Source organism: Chrysemys picta, chromosome 17, assembly GCF_011386835.1.
Source record: "Chrysemys picta bellii isolate R12L10 chromosome 17, ASM1138683v2, whole genome shotgun sequence".
NCBI classification, from domain to species: domain Eukaryota; kingdom Metazoa; phylum Chordata; order Testudines; family Emydidae; genus Chrysemys; species Chrysemys picta.
This window is the reverse complement of record NC_088807.1, coordinates 642,170-657,590: the sequence shown is the minus strand read 5'-3', so window position 1 is coordinate 657,590 and position 15,421 is coordinate 642,170.

Sequence of the window (15,421 nt, the reverse complement as noted above, 5' to 3'; positions counted from 1 at the left end):
TGGGTGGATGGATAGAAGGGTGGGTATGGGGAGGGATGGATGGATAGATGGAGGGAGGGGTGTGTGTATATGGATGGATGGCTAGATAGATGGGTGGATATAGGGATGGATAGACAGACAGATGAGTATGGGAATGGATGGATGGATGGATAGAAGGGTGGGTATGGGGAGGGATGGATGGATGGACAGAAGGGTGGGTATGGGGAGGGATGGATGGATAGATGGAGGCGTGTGTATGAAGATGGATGATGGACAGACAGGTGGGTATGGGGATGGATCGTTGGATAGATGGCTGTGTATGGGGAGGGAGGGATGGATAGAGGGGTGTGTATGGGGATGGCTGGATGGATAGGTGGAGGGATGTGTGTATATGGATGGATGGATAGACAGACAGATGAGTATGGGAACGGATAGATGGATGGATAGAGGGGTGTTGTGACGAAGTGGGACTGTTCTTAATGTTTCCTCTGAATACTGTGTGGGTGCCTCAGTTTCCCCTATGCATTTCTTAAGTCTCTAGGTGGTGAGGAAAGGCCAGTGCGCATAAATCACTGACACTCTGTCTCCCTGGCAACAAATGACCAGGGCCCCTTCCCCCCCTGCAAGGTAATAGCTAAAGGTGAACAAAGAGATCAGGTGACCTCCTGGCCCAGGAAAGAGACAAAGCCCAGAGGAGGACGGGCTGGCGGGGGTTTCAGAGTTGGAGCTACCTGGGGACTAGGAGTGAGGGCAGACGTGGGTGTCTGGCTCTCTGAACCCCAGAATGGACCCGGCCGAGGGGTCCCGTTCGCCACTGTACCTACAAGCTCTGTTTTAGACCGTGTTCCTGTCATTTAATAAACCTCTGTTTTACTGGCTGGCTGAGAGTCACGTCTGACTGCGAAGTGGGGGGTCCAGAACCCTTTGGCTTCCCCAGGACCCCACCTGGGCGGACTCTCTGTGGGAAGCGCACGGAGCGGCATATGCTGAATGCTCCCAGGAGAGACCCAGGAGGTGAAGCCGTGTGAGCTTCTTGCCCTGAAGACGGTCTGCTCCGAGGGAGAGGAGGCTCCCCAAAGTCCTGACTGGCTTTGTGGGGAGCAGTTCCAGAGCATCGCCCGGGGACTCCGTGACAGGTGTGTATGGGGAGGGATGGATGAATAGATAGAAGGGTAGGGATGGGGATGGATGGATGGATGGATGGATGGATGGAGGGGTGTGTATGGGAATGGATGGATGGATAGATGGCTGTATATGGGGATGGATGGATAGACAGACAGGTGGGTATGGAGATAGATTGATGGATGGATAGAGGGGTGCATATGATGGGTAGAAGGATATGGCTATGGATGGATTATGGCTAGGGTAGATGGCTAGAGGGATGAGTATGATGACAAAAAAGGACCTAGGGGTTACAGTGGACGAGAAGCTGGATACGAGTCGGCAGTGTGCCCTTGTTGCCAAGAAGGCTAACGGCATTTTGGCCTGTATAAGTAGGCCATTGCCAGCAGATCGAGGGACGTGATCCTTCCCCTCCCTTCGGCATTGGCGAGGCCTCATCTGGTGTACTGTGTCCAGTTTTGGGCCCCACACTACAAGATGATTGTGGAAAAATTGGAAAGAGTCCAGCGGAGGGCAACAAAAATGATTAGGGGTCTGGAGCACATGACTTATGAGGAGAGGCTGAGGGAACTGGGATTGTTTAGTCTCCAGAAGAGAAGAATGAGGGGGGATTTGATACCTGCTTTCAACTACCTGAAGGGGGGTTCCAAAGAGGATGGATCTAGACTGTTCTCAGTGGTGGCAGATGACAGAACAAGGAGCAATGGTCTCAAGTTGCAATGGGGGAGGTCTAGGTTGGATATTAGGAAAAACTTTTTCACTAAGAGAGTGGTGAAGCACTGGAATGGGTTCCCTAGGGAGGTGGTGGAATCTCCTTCCTTAGAGGTTTTTATGGCCCGGCTTGACAAAGCCCTGGCTGGGATGATTTAGTTGGGGTTGGTCCTGCTGTGAGCAGGGGTTGGACTAGACACCCCCTGAGGTCCCTTCCAACCCGGATAATCTATGATTCTGTGACAGATACATTCACTAGAGAGACACCTGACTCAGCTATTCCAGCAGCCGCCCAGCAGCTGTCTCCTTAGCAAGGCTGAAACCAAGAGGGTCGGAGCAAAATGTCTCTAACGCTGAGCAGTGAGCAGGGCCCCACTGCCACTCCTTCCATGGTCACGGCGGCTCCACCTGCAGCGCTCAGGGAAACGCTCATGATGAAATTCCATCACAGCCAAGGCTGCTCCGCGGAGGCATGTTGGCATCACAAGGAGTGGGCTCCGTTAGCTGCAGTACCGTCCTTCCATTCATCGATAATGGAGCACTCACACGGTGGGCGATAGCAGCTGAATCCCGGCTTTCGGCTCCCGCCCCCGCTCGCATCGCTGCTGATGTAGAGAACAGTTCCATTCCAGACCCCTCGCCGGTGTCTGTGCTGAGCGTGAATGGGGTTTTCAAGCAGAATGGGCGTGGGCGGGATGGCGAGTGGAGGGAGGTCGGGACACTTCCCTCCGCCTTGTCTCACAAGCCCAGAGACCAGAGCATCGGAAGTGGAAGGCAGCAAATTCAAAACTGATGCAGGGGAATACGTTTTTTTTCCCGCCCAGAGCATCCCTGGCTGGTGGAAATCCGCTGCAGGTTCTCCCGGAGGCCCTGGGCTTAGCGGGGTTCAGAAAAGGCCTGAGCATTGATATGCCAAGGCAGAGCATCCACGGCTATCACGAGAAAGAGTTTTGCCCGTCCCGGCCCTGCTTCAGAGCATGAGCCCATCCCTGGCTATCTTGGGGTCCGGAGGGGACTCTTCCTGGGGGTGGCTTATCCCATCTCTGCAAGGTTTTATGCGGCTTCCTCTGAAGCGCTGGGGTCGGTCCAGTGGGCTGGATTAAACCCCTCTGGCCAGCCCAGCGTCCCCATTACAGGGTCCCGGGGGAGCTGGCTGCTTAGGGGTGGGAGAGGGGCCCAGTTCAACGGAGCAGAAAAATCACTCCTGAACCACCGGACACAACATGGCTTCTGGCAGGGGGACTCCCAGGCCAAGTTACTTGTGCACCTGGGACACAGCCCAGCTTGGATCTGCCCATACTGAGCAATCAGCCCGACTCTTCACTAGGTCATTACAGGGCCCCCTCCAAGCACCTGCGTGGAGCAATCGGTGAGGCATTATTCTTACACGATATTATGTAGCACCTAGCCTCTGCAGCAGCGACCCTGCACCAAAGCGCTCACAATCAAACAGACCACGGGGCCCAGGAGAAGGGACGCACCCAAGGAGGCCAATGGCCCAACTGGGAACAGAACTGGTGTCTCCGGGCTCCCTGGGCACTGAGCTAACCAGCAGGCTGTGCAGCCTGTCTGTGTGCTGGCAGCATCCCCATTATCAGCTATGTAAACTGAGGCACACAGCGGTGAAGTGAGTGAGTTTGTGGCAGAAGCAGGAATTGACCCCAACGCTCCCAAGTCCCAGCCTTAAGCCCAAAGCCAGCCTTCACGGCAGGGCTGGCACGCCGGGGGCGGAGGCCCTGTGTTCTCTGACTCATCCCTGCTGGCAGCCCGAACACTGGACAAATGCCACTTTCCTTCTTCCTCTCTCTGTCCTATCAATATGCAGCTGCAGGTGTCGGGCTTGGGAGTCATCTGGATGTCGGCTCCCGCAGCTGGCATGGGCGCTAATGAGACCAGACAGCAGATGGCCAGGGCCACCACACCGGTTCAACGTGGCTTTTGAACACAGCAGCTGGTCCCCTGGGATGGGAAAAGCGCCGGCTCAACGGCACAGAGACCAGGCAGCGCCACGTTGGTTAGAGACACCGAAATCCCTCCTGGGCACTTGCTTTGAACACACATTGTCTGGCCCGCTTGAGCGCCGGCGCTGAGGGCGGTTTGCTCTGGAGGGAAGCGCGCTGTAACTCCGCAATCAGCCAGCCCCTGGGCTCCGTTACGAATGACCTGTGTGTGTAGCTAGGTCTCACTGCACGCTAATTGGGAACCGCCCTGCTGCTGCCGCACGGCCAGCTCCTCCCGGGACCCTACACCGCTACCAGCACGGCAGCCACCGATAATGAGAGGAGAGCTGCCTTGTGCTGACCGCCCCTGACCCAGGGGATTAGGAGGCGCAGGGACAGCTGATTAGAGTGCTCAAAGTTCTCTGTAACCATCGCAGACGTGTCCCATTAAAACATGGGGGTGTCTCCCACGCCTCTGCTCGCTGCCAGGAAGCTGAGGATAAAAAATACAAGGTTCGAGGCTCCATAAAAAGTGCAGCTGGGCTTGATGGCTTCTGTGCCGCACTTGGAGTTTATAAAAGTCTCTGATGATCATGTTACCGCCTCTCGCCGACGGGTGGGACGTCGACTAGCCACACGAACCGGAGCCGGCAGAAGCCGCAAAGCCCGCGTGCTGGCGCACAGTCTGCAGAGCAGAGCTGGCCAACGTCCCCATGGCAGGTTACGTACAACCTCCTGCCGCCCTTGTCGGGGACCTCACACCTAAGCCTCACAGCAGCCCTGGGATGGAAATATCACTGCTCCTGGTTTGCAGATGGGGAAACTGAGGCACGGAGCGGGGCAGTGACTTGGTCAAGGCCACAGTGGGACGTGGCAGAGCTGGGAACAGGAACCCAGGCGTCCTCACTCCTAATTCACCCCTGCTCTAGACCCCACTCACTTCCCAGAGCAGGGACTTGAACCCAGGAGACTTGACTAGCCAGAGCCCCTGCTCTAGCTCCCTCGACCCCACTCAGGTCCCAGAGCTGTGGCTAGAACCCAGGAGTCCTGGCTCCCTGTTTGCACCAGGGAGGGCAAAGTGGGTGCAAACTGCAGCCAGGTCAGCCTGGTTGTGCTTTGCATGCACTTTTCACGGGGGCGAATGACTGCAGCCGTCGCAGGGCAGCCCAGAACCCGGCCCTTTGCATTCTGTGCTGGGCGTTACCTGGCCCCGGGGTCAGTTACAGCAGCCTCAGGGCTGCTCTAATTCACACTGCGGCCCCCTGGGAGCGGAGACTGGCCGCAGTGCAATGCCCGACACCCCCTACCTGCTAGGGGGCTGGGAGTAGGGTGGGGACAGGACTCCCCAATGGGCAGGGAGGCCCCTGTGCAAGAAAGGGGTGCAGGTGATTCTCCAGGAGGGATAGCCCCCTTTACGCTGCCAGAGCAGAGGGGGCCCTGAGCCTAGCCCAGGATCGGGCCCTCAGTGAGTGTCAGTGAGCAAAAGCCACCGAAGGGGCCTCGGCCCTGAGTGTGTATCTGACGCAGAGGGGACTGCGGGTGGAGCCCTGCCTCTTCCATGCTGAGCTGCTGCTGCTGCGCTCGGCTCCAGGGGAGCCCTGCACGGATGCAAAGCAGCGAATCCTTCACCCGCACTCCCCCTTTATTGCACTTGGCGCATCTCAGCTCTGTCACCATGACAGCCGCAGACAAGCAACCCCCAGCGCCACTGCGCTCTGGGCTTGACGTTTTCTTTTGCTTCTTCATCCTCTTCCCTTCGCCTCCTCTCAGGGGGCTGCACAGGGAGGCGCTCGTGCTGCTCACAATGCAGCTGGCACCGAGCTCCGTGTCCTTGGTGAAATGCCAGGCGGGCACGAGGGGCCAGGGTGTGCATGAGAATCATTTCCTGGCTGGAGCTGGGGCCAGGAGCGGGGACCCCCTGCCCCATCGCTAGCCATAGCATGGTCTATACGGGCGTCTCCGTGCACTCCTGTAGTTACAGGTACAGTTCCCCGGTGCTGATCCACTGCACAGGTACGAGACGGGGAGGAGTGTGCATTGTGCAGATCTGGACCTGCCCTTCCCCAGCCACACTCCAAATCCCGATTCGAGTCAGTTACGCTGAGCCTGGGAACGGGCGTGAGACCAGCAAATATTTAGGCGGGTCTCTTCCCTGTGCAGCTTGGGGGGGGCTTGCACCCTGGATCTACCTCTCCTTCTGGGCAGTGTAGCCAAGCCCGGCTTTCCCTCAAAGCGTTCTTTTTAGAAAACGCCCTATGGGCCCAAGTCCCTGCACCTTTGCTGTCGTTTACACTAGTGCAAAAGTGACTGTGAAACACTGCCATTCTGCTCTTCACCTTGCACTAGTGTGAATGACAGCACAGGGGGCAAAGCCCTGGGGATTGGGGCCAATGAATCTTTCAAGAGGCTTTGGAGGGTTGTCTAGACCTCAGCCAGATGCCCAGTCTCTCTCCTGTTCCTGCCTTCCTCTGCATTTTCTGATTCTTGTTCTGCATCTGCAGCTGTCATCTCTGCCTCTCCCCTGCTCCTGGCTGAGCTCCTTGGCTGCCACGGTGCCCTTGCAGGGTGACCAGACAGCAAGTGTGAAGAACCAGGACAGGGGGTGGGGGGTAATAGGAGCCTATATAAGAAAAAGACCCAAAAATCGGGACTGTCCCTGTAAAATCGGGACATCTGGTCACCCTATGCCCTTGGCTGCTGTCAGGTCAGCAGCGCTCTGGAAGCTTGCACACCTGCTCCAGCTCTTTATTTATTTACTGTATCCCACAGCTGTGTCCCCCTGCACTCCCCTGTTGTGCACGTGCACACACACACACACACACACACACACACACACACACACACACACGAGCTGGAGGCGTCAGCCTGCTGCAAGGTCGCAGGAGTCCCCGCATGACAGGGATTTATGGCTCTTGACGGCGAGAGACACACACCGGTAGGTTAATGTAATTTGCAACCGGCCAATGATTCCTGAGCCTCAAAGTCATTCGCCTTGGTGCGCCTGACTTGCTGCAGCACAGGATGGTCTCAGCCCTTCCCCGCAAAACACGGGCATGACCAACTAACCGTCCCTGCCAGCCACCCCTTAGTGCAGACACCGGAGGAAGCTGCAGCTCTCTGACTGGGTATAATGATGCCCTGCCCCCGGCTAGGGTGACCAGATGTCCCGATTTTATAGGGACAATCCCGATTTTTGGGTCTTTTTCTTATATAGGCTCCTATTACCCCCCACCCCCATCCCGATTTTTCACCCTTGCTGTCTGGTCACCCTGGCCCCCGGCTGGGCTGGCCGCAGAACCGGGGAGCTCTGCTGCTAGCAGGGGAGGCCAGGCAGGCTGTGCCGCACGCCCCGGTGCTCTGGCGTAGAGAGAAGATGACTCAGAGGGGACACAGTAATACAGAATGGGCTAGAGAGGATAAATCGGTGGCGCCTGTTTGTCCTTCCTCATCAGCTGTGCGTGCCTGGGGTAGGCTCTCCTTGAGCGAGGGGAGCTGGAGGGATTCACAGACCTCCTGCAGGGCACAGCTGTGTCTGGCCAATTACACCTCTACCCCGATGTAATGCGGTCCTTGGGAGCCAAAAATCCCCACCGCATTATAGGTGAAACCCCGTTATATTGGGGTAGTGGCGGCAGGGCTCCAGCGGTGATTTGAAGAGCCCGGGGCTCGTTGTGGGGCGCCCCGGGCCCTTTAAATCACCACCCTAGCCCCGCTGCCGGAGCCCCGGGGTTACCGCGCTATATGCGAACCCGTGTTATATCGGGTCGCGTTATATCGGGGTAGAGGGGTAATCTGGCCTGTCAGCAGCTCCTGCCACCCACAGGGAACCGCAGGAGAAATGAACACAGACCAGCCAGGCAGGCTCCTGCAGACGGAGCCAGGGGGCCATGGGGCTCTTTAAGCTTCGCCAGTCGGTGCGGTCTAGTGCGTACTGGAGAACGTCATTGCGCCAGCTCTGATACGGGGACATGGTGCCTGCCGCCCCCTCTTGGACAGCTCTAGACGCGCTCGGCCCCGCCGCCCCCATGTCACACGCTCAGGCGTGCAGGGTCAGGGTGCATCTCTGTCCCCCCCATGACAGGAGGCCCTGGCCCGTCATGGCCTTTCTGTGGCTCGTTAATGGGAGGGACAGGCATGTGCCAGTCTCCTCCTTGCGCCGCCGGGTTCCACGCGTCGTCCGCTGTGGCAGACAGCGTTACTGGGGTCCCGTTGCTCCCGCTCGGTGCCGGGTGGTGAGACCGGCCGCCGGGCTGCGTCAGGCGTCTGCGAGATGGTTCGTGAACTTCTTTAGTAAAGTAATTAAACTCAGAGGAATATTCATGTATCACAGAGGAAAATTCATCACAGCCTGCTCCGACGTGGCCTGGATCTCATCCTGCCTGGGCAAAACTCGGCTCCCTAATGAGGAGGCTGCCGCAGCACCTGCCTCGTGCCTGCCATTGGAATGAGAGGCTGTGACAGCCCCTTGGCCCCCCTCGCTCGCCACAGCAGGAGGCCAGCCTTCTCAATCAGTGCGCTCAGGTCACGCCAGCGGGCAGAAATGGTTGGATTGCAGCAAGGCAGCTCCACATGAGACGTCTCTCTCCAGTAACTGAAGCTTTAGGAAGGTATGGGGTTTCCCCTCCTCCCCCCAATATTGGTGCAAAAGCTCTAGTCCATTCTATATGCATCCGAAGAAGTGGGCTGTAGTCCACGAAAGCTTATGCTCTAATAAATTTGTTAGTCTCTAAGGTGCCACAAGTCCTCCTGTTCTTCTTCTAGTGTAACTGTGGTGCATGGATTGCAGGAGAGAGATCACTTGCTCATTGCCTGTTAGGTTCACTCCCTCTGGGGCACCTGGCATTGGCCACTGTCGGCAGACAGGATACTGGGCTAGATGGACCTTTGGTCTGACCCAGTCTGGACGTTCTTATGTTCTTATGGGTGCCAAAGGAATCTTGCCCCACTGCAGTTTTCCCTGGTTGGAAACGGTGAGCGGTACTGGTCCAAGTTCACTTTTTACACTGTTGGAGCATGTCCATGCACTAGGACCCAGCAGCATGGCAATTGCATCGGTATAGCCAAATTAGTGCACAAATCCCATATGCCCTCAAGACCTTGACTGACGTCTCGATCAACCTGCTAGGGTCACACCAGAAGCAGAAACGTTTGTATTTCTGCCAGTCACTCCCCTGCCTCTTGGTCTCTTTCCTTTTTCCTCTGTGCAACGTGGGAAGGAAAGAACTGTGGAACTCATTGCCACAGGAGCTTGCTTAGGCCAAAAACTTAGCAAGATTCAAAGCGGGATCGGATGTTTGTGTGGCTAGCAGGAATAGTCAGAATTATGTAAAGGGAGACTGCCCCCTCGTGGCCCCCGACCCTGCTCCCTTGTGACGCACTGGGGCCTTCATATTGCTATCATTGCTCTCATTAAACCGTCCACAATTTCCATTCCCTAACCGTCCAGGATTCGGTTTGTTTGTTCCGAGTGCCAGCAGGTACCGCAGCCAGGTGCCACCGCCCCTGTCAGGCTGGATACCGCAGTCTCAGATGGGGGGGGAGGGTAAGGAAGAGAACAGTGCTCAGAGTAGGGGTTGCTGAGAATTATTTAAGCAGGCGTCTGCCTCTATATTTCAACAGCCCCAAATTAGCCGAGCTGGCCGCCGGGCTGGCAGGAGATGAGAAGATGGCGAGAAGCAGTCGGGGTTTGCATTAAGCAAATCGCAAATCCTTCAGCAGCTGGTGATGTATTTTAAATTAAAACATTCAGTTAATTCCTGCTGCTGCCAGCCCTCCGTCCCCACTCGGCGGCTGTTCGCGCCGGGAGAAGCGATTCCTTAGCAGCGGGTGGGAAGATCTGGCTAGGCAAGAACAAAACGGGCCTGTCTGTATTGCAAAGGCACGTCAGTTACGTAGCATGTTTTATTCACACAAGAGGAAGGATGATCCAGTGTGTAGGACTCGGGTTCTATTCCCCGCTCTGCCAAGGTCTTTGGCAAATCACTTAGCCCTTTCCACTGGTGTAGCGGCCATACACAGGGCAGCGCAAGGGGGCGCCTGGCCTGTCTTCGCTCTGTCCCCAGATGGGGAGCAGCACACTAAGGGTACGCCTGTATTGCGATCCCCGGATGTGACTACAGCTGCCTGCATCTAAGTAGCTAGCTTGGTTACTAGAGATGGGTTGCCAACTTTCCAATTGCACAAAACTGAACACCCTAGCCCCGCCCCATCCCCAAGGCCACGTGCCCTTCTCCACCCCTTCCCTAAGGTCCCGCTCCCCGCTCCCTACATTCCCCCTCCCTCGGTGGCTCGTCTCCCCCACACTCACTGACTTTCACTGGGGCAGGGGGTTGGAATGCGGGAGGGGGTGAGGGCTCTACATGGGGGTGCAGGCTCTGGGGTGGAGCCAGAAATGAGGAGTTCAGGGTGCAGGAGGGGGCTCCGGGCTGGGGCAGGAAATTGGGGTGTGGGAGGGGGTGAGGGCTCCAGCTGGGGATGTGGACTCTGAGGTGGGGCTGGGGATGAGGGCTTTGGGGTGCAGGAGGGGGCTCCAGGCTGGGGATGAGGGCTTTGGGGTGCAGGAGGGGGCTCCGGGCTGGGGATGAGGGCTTTGGGGTGCAGGAGGGGGCTCCGGGCTGGGGATGAGGGCTTTGGGGTGCAGGAGGGGGCTCCGGGCTGGGGGGTGGGGCCGAGGGATTTGAAATGTGAGAGGGGGCTGCAGGTTGAGGCAGGGAGTTGGGGTGAGGGCTCTGGGGTGGGGCCGAGGATGGGGGGTTCAGGGTGTGGGAGGGGGCCCTGGGTTGGGGAAGGGGGGGATGAGGGCTCTGGGATGGGGTGCAGGCTCTGGGGTGCAGGAGGGGACTCTGGGTTTGGGGGGGCTCAGGATGGGGTTGGAGTGCAGGAGGGGGTATGGGCTCTGGGCCGGGGGTGTGGGCTCTGGGGTGCGGCCAGGTATGAGGGGTTTGGGGTGCAGGAGGGGGCACTGGGTTTGGAGGGGCTCGGGCTGGGGGTGTGGGTTCTGGGGTGAGGCCAGGGATGAGGGGTTTGGGGTGCAGGAGGGGGCTCCGGGTTTGGAGGGGCTCAGGGCTGGGGGTTGGGGGTGTGGGTTCTGGGGTGAGGCCAGGGATGAGGGGTTTGAGGTGCAGGAGGGGGCTCCGGGTTTGGAGGGGATCAGGGTTGGGGGTTGGGGGTGTGGGTTCTGGGGTGAGGCCAGGGATGAGGGGTTTGGTATGCAGGAGGGGGCTCTGGGTTTGGAGGGGCTCAGGGCTGGGGGTTGGGGGCGTGGGCTTACCTCGGGTGGCTGCTGGTGAGTGGCACAGGGAGGCTAAGGCAGCCGTGTGACACAATGCTACCCAGTGCTGATACAATACTACACGCAGTATCGCAAAAGGCAGGACACAATTCCGGCCAGTGACACGCAGAAGGCACGACACGTGCGGTGCTGCACGCTGCACTACACACCTGCCCAGCTACAGACACACTTTTATCCCCAGCACCTGACTGAGGTGGTGCTGTCCCCGTCCACGAGCGAACTCACAGTAACCCCAGCGCTGGCGGGGACGGAGGGGCGGCCCATCTACAGACCCTGTCAGCAGTGGGCTTGGCAGAGGCTCCCCCACATTGTCCACCCCCTTGGGCTGGGAACCGCGGTGATGGGCTCACTTGGCGCTGGCCTGCAAAGCTGCCGATTGGCCCAGGCTGGTCGCCCGACATGGCACAATTTGGCAGCCAAGTGGGGAACAGGCCAAACTGTGAATGGAAACAAACAGGTTGGATAATAGAGTGGGGTGGGTTGGTATGGCCAGGGCTGAGCTCCCACTCCCTTCTCACCAGCACAGCCCTGGTGGAACAGGATAGATAGACAGACGGGGCATGGACGGGGTGTGTGGAGATAGATAGATTGATAGAGGGGGTGGATGGGGATAGATAGATAGAGGGGGTGGATGGGAATAGATAGATAGACAGATGATAGATAGAGGGTGGATGGGAATAGTTAGACAGACAGACAGACAGAGAGGGTGTTTGGGGATAGATAGAGGAGGTGTCTGGGGATGGATAGATAGAGGGGTTGGATCGAGATAGATAGATAGATGATAGAGAGGGTGGATGGGAATAGTTAGACAGACAGACAGAGAGGGTGTCTGGGGATAGATAGATAGATAGATAGATAGATAGATAGATAGATAGATAGATAGATAGATAGATAGGGTGTCTGGGGATGGGTAGAGGGGGTGTCTGGGGATGGATAGATAGAGGGGTTGGATCGAGATAGATAGATAGATGATAGAGAGGGTGGATGGGAATAGTTAGACAGACAGACAAAGAGGGTGTCTGGGGATAGATAGATAGATAGATAGATAGATAGATAGATAGATAGATAGATAGATAGATAGATAGGGTGTCTGGGGATAGATAGAGGGGGTGTCTGGGGATGGATAGATAGAGGGGTTGGATCGAGATAGATAGATTAGATGGATGGTGTGTGGGGGAGAGAGAGAGAAAGAGAGAAGAATAAACGTAATTCACCCTGCAGAACTGCCAGCCCATTAACTTTCATGAGCATAAATATTCACCCTGGTTGTTAGGGGTTTGGCAAATGAGCTGCACTCACTGAATCCTTAACACATCTCAGTGTCTGGGCCCCGTAGGCGCCGAGTGTGATACGTTGTTGAAATACTACCGTAGCCATGACCTCCCCAGACGCCACCTCTCCAGTAGCTGTGCGGCCACGGCTCTGGGGGGCACCAGGCAACGTTCGCAGAGGGATGGCTCCAGCATTCAGCCGTGAAGGTGGCTCCCTGCCTTTGCATTGCAGTGACATCGGGACGCCCCCCTCGGGCCTAGGGGCCACTTAGCCCCCTGCACCACACGAGGCCTAGGATGTCACCTCCCACTCCCCCACCCCATGTTTAGCCCCTCCACCAGGGGTGCGAGAATCCCAGAGCAATGTCCACCCCCCACAGGGCTCTGTCTGGCCCAACAGGCGTGGGCTGGGAGCGCTGGCCTTTTGCTCAACGAAATGGCCATGGTGAGGAGGGGCCATTGGCAAATCCCCCCTCACCGTGCCTTGGCACATTTAATTGCCAACACAGCAAAATGTCTGTCCCCATCTGGAGTACGGGGACACGGCTCCTTTCTGCGGGAGAACAGACTTTCCCCCCAAAATGGCATCTTTGGAAAGGATGCGCCACAGATACACAGATCTGCACCCAGCACCCAAAAGTGTTGCAGCCATCCACACACACACACATGCACAGAGAGACACAGACACACACACACGCAGCTATGCACACCCGTGCCGGCAGATAAACACGTGCACACACACTCATGGAAAAACCAACACAAAAACAGAAGCGCATTTGCAGACAGAAATGTAGCAATAACTTCTCCAATTTATGAACTCATTTTAAACACATTAATTATCACCTAGCACATTGTGTTAGATTCAAGAGGGTTATTAGCAAAGTGTCTGGACAGGAATTTTCCACTAATTAAAGCAATTTGACATTATTTTTAGTTTTGACGTTACATTTTATTTGCTGCTAAATGCTGTGATGTTTCAAGTTTTACCCACTGATTAGCACTTCACAATTAATGTTCGCTCATGTCATTCAGCAGCCAGAGACGCACACACGTGTAGTACACACTATTAAGTTGTTTCTTTAATTTGTCAGGATAATTTCATGTTTTTGAGATGCCATCCTCTAAGGAGAGTGGGGCACAAATGTTTGTAAGCAGGGTCTGAATGAGCTCTCCCCTGACATCTCGTGGTGAGCTGTGGAAAAAGACTTCAGAAGCTGATCTCGTTTGCATGGACACACCCACCCTGCCTAGGGGCTCGGCATGATGGGACTGCTTGCCCAAATGATCCCTGGACCGGTGGCTGGTGTCGGACCCCCAGTCTCCTTGTTATTGGGGCAGGAGTAATAAAGGGTTTTTATCCTTGTTGTGTGAACTGAGGGCAGCAGAACTGTACCTGGCATATACCAATGGAGGGACTCACCTTCAGCTAAATAGCACTCGCTAGGCAGGGGACATGGGTTCTAAAGCTGAAGGAGTAGAAAGAGTGCAGTGGGTCTTGATTAAGGGATGTTGTGTGACTGTCTCCATGGTATAATAGAAGAGCTAATTGAGAGCCTTGTTGTAGAGTTGAAATCACTGATACCTAGGTGTGTGTATTAGATCTACTTTGGGACAGTGCCCCTATTGCAATAGATTGACCAATGTGCACCATCAGTGAGGTTCCCCCACTAACAAGTGAAATCACTAAGAGCAGGGGTAAGGGGTGTGTGTGAAGATATCTTGGTGAGTGGACAGCTGGTGGAGAGGCGTGGGTAGCAGAGCAGCTGGTGCTGGATATGTGTGGCTGGCGGAGAGGGCCATGCAGAGGTGTGGCAGTTGGCCGTGAGTGCCCAAGCAGAGCTGTAAGGTGCCTCTTTACCCCGCTCCCCCCTCCACCCAGGCTGGGAGATGAACCCTGCGGATGAACCTCTGAACTCTGGAGCTGCATTGGCCAAGGACAGCAACGGTGAGTGGGGTACAGGGAAGGGATGTGTTGTATTGTTGAAAAGGACCCCCTAGATACTGAACCCGGCCCTTGTTGCTGCTGGCTCCACCTGGCAGAAGGGTTACATGGTAAATACACTTTCTAGGGCCAGATTCTCAGCTGGTGTAAACTGCTCTCACGTCAGCGACAGCACAGTGGAGAGGCAGTAATCTGCCCCAACTGAGGAGCTGGCCTGTTAATTAGATTTCACAAACTGGAGGGCCAATAGCTTTTACATCCCAAGCACCTCTGTGGCAGTTTTTGGGAAGTTTAACATCCTTTCAGTTCTTTTACTCGCATATTACAAGAGCAGAGGCTACAGACTGCAAGGATGTGATATACTGCTCTGGCTGGAAAGTGGGTGGAGGCTAATTTGGCACTCCCTGATCAAACTATTTTGTATTATTGTACTGGGCTAGCACCTCCCGGCTGCAGGCAGGGGCCATCGTGCTGGACAGAACACAAATACAGGCCCTGTCCCCACAAGGTGTGATCAATGCCCAGCTCCAAATCAGGCAGGAATTTGAGTGCCCTACCCACCAGACTATTCACTATTCTGATCTTGTCTTGGGTATCCTGCAAGGATTCTGGGCTAGATGCTTCATTCCTCAGTGCTAGGGTGGAATGGAGACCAGACCTTCTTGAGCCTGAGTTTGTTGTGTTTATGGTATACAAACAGAGAAGTTAGCTAAACACATAAAATATTCTTTCTGGAAGCTTGCAACGCCACACAACTTTCTTTCTTAAAATCCAGAACTTTAGCACACAAGAACGAAAAGCAGAGAGAGACAAAGCAGGCTGCTCCATAAAGCAGAGAGGCACAACTCACCTCACCTAATTCTAAGCTGGTGAAAAATCCAGCTTCATTCTACTCCCTTCTACAGAGCCCGCTGGCCTGCAAGCAGGATGAGAATTTAAAATGACAGCTTGTAATTTTAAAGTTTTCAATACAACACAGAGTTTAAAACTAGAGAAGTCCTGCTGCTGTTAGCAGAATTACTCCTGATTTGTACCAGTGGGAGCAGAGAAGCAGGTCTCACTCCCCACAGATCCACGCCCAAGGGGCAGCATGTTTTAGCATTTCCTCTCTGCCTGCCTCCCATTCACAGGCTGTGCTGCGGGAGCAGGGCCAGTTCTAAGGTCC